The sequence below is a fragment of the Capsicum annuum genome, chromosome 9 (genome assembly GCF_002878395.1).
Source record: "Capsicum annuum cultivar UCD-10X-F1 chromosome 9, UCD10Xv1.1, whole genome shotgun sequence".
NCBI lineage: Eukaryota > Viridiplantae > Streptophyta > Magnoliopsida > Solanales > Solanaceae > Capsicum > Capsicum annuum.
Window position 1 is genome coordinate 168,770,482 of NC_061119.1, and position 1,966 is coordinate 168,772,447.

General features: G+C 39.2%; 1 non-coding gene across 1 annotated transcript; it reads right to left on the reverse strand.

The window, feature by feature from the left end:
- Nucleotides 1–726: 726 nt before the first annotated feature.
- Nucleotides 727–833, reverse strand: LOC124887598. Its single transcript, XR_007045364.1, has one exon. It is a non-coding gene; the product is annotated as a small nucleolar RNA R71 (small nucleolar RNA).
- Nucleotides 834–1,966: the final 1,133 nt, after the last annotated feature.

Below are 1,966 nucleotides of genomic sequence, written 5' to 3' on the forward strand. Positions count from 1 at the left end.
ACGATCACGTGCACTTACTTGTGCGTTTAAGTCGCAACAAGTTTATGGCACCATTGTCAGGGACTAGTATAATTAGTAAATTACTAAATTTTTGATTTTTGATAATATGTTTAAGTATTAACGACTTGATCTTAGCGGCCGAATTTTTGCAAGATTAGCTGACTACAGGACGGGCGAGAGATAAATATTTGGTAGAGCCTTTTGCAGAATCAAAATTGATATTTTAACAAAGGCGAAGAGCTCAATATCCCATTCAACTGTTTGAAATGGTTCATCCAGTTGATCCAATTGATCTGGTCTATCCAAATGCCAAAAATGTCCCAGCTTCGGTTATCCCAGCCGTTCCTTCTCAACCAGCTGCTAGACCTATTTGTGAGGTGGAAATCCCACTTACGAACTATGTGACTAATAGTATTCGCACACCCAAGATAGGTGTTCGTTTTGATTTGAAATAGAATATGGTGCAATTATTGAATTCAGCTGGGCAATTCTCTGGCCTTTTACATGAAGACCCACAACAGCACATACAGATCTTCCTGGAAATAAGTGATACTTACATTCCTGCAGGGGTGAATACTGATTATATCAGATTAACACTCTTTTCTTTTTCTTTAATTGGGGAAGTAAAGAGGTTGTTACATGTTGAACCACCACTCTCCATCACTTCATAAGAAGATCTAGCTCGGAAGTTCCTTATTTGATTCTTTCCATCAGGGAAAGACTACACGTTTGAGAAGTGAGATTTTGAGTTTCAGACAGAAAGAAGGAGTGAATCTCTACCAAGCTTGGGAGAGATTTAAAAGTATGATCAGAAATTGCCCTCACCAACATCAGTCTAATTATGTCCTTGTCCATACTTTCATAGAGAGGTATGAGGAAAATACCAAGATTCTCTTAGATTCAGCAGCAGGTGGACAAGCTTTTGAGAAGACTTATAATGAATTGTACACATTGCTGAATAGGATCTCACAAGGGAATCTTGATTGGCATGCTGACTCGACGAGTACTCCTAAGAAGGTTGCAGGGGTATTAGAGGTACACCAGTTTACCGCATTATCAACCTAGATTGCAACAATGAAAAATCACTTGCTTACTCAGCTTAATAGCATGAAGTTGGGAGTTCCACAAGAAGCAACTATAGCTAATGCAGTCCAACAGGCAAATTCTTAATGTGAGGTTTGTGGAAGTAGTGAGCACGCTGTAGATGCTTATACGGCTAATCCATATTCTGTTAATTATGTCGGTAATGTGAATCGTCAGGGACAACAAAATTTTGGTAATACATATAATCCCAACTGGAGTAACCATCCTAATTTCTCATGGGGTGGAAATCAGGCACAGAATAATAATCAGTATAAGAGGCCAGTGAAATAGAATCAACAGCAGGTTCAGAATAATCAAGCTACCACTCAAACAGGTAACGTGGAGGACATGTTGAAGTAGATTTTAGCTAATCAAGCACAGTTTGCAACGAATTTAAGGAGTCAGTAGTTGGTTACTAGAAACTTAGAGTTGCAACTTGAACAGATTGCAGGAGCACAAAATACGAAACCTCAAGGACGCTTACCTAGCGATACCGAGGTAAATCCAAAATAGGTAAATGCAGTTACAACAAGGAGTGGGTTGTAGTTAAAGGAGGCAGCACCAGTTCAGATTCGGGGCATGTTGATTAAGTGAGAACTCCTATAGTTGCAGTTTCAGTATCAGTCTTCAGAGTAGAACTCAGAAATTAAGACTGTCAGATACAGTTACCTGTCACAATAAGGAACTCAGATAGTTTCATAGATTCATGGACCACCCACTAGATAGGCCTGGTCCCTCATAAAGTTATTCAGTATCAACATTATTAGATCCAGAGATCACCAGTTAGATAGGCTTGATCTCAGTCTCAGATTCAATTGAGTAATCTCGTTATCAAATCTAGAGATCACCCGTTAGATAGGCTTGATCTCAGTCTCAAATTCAG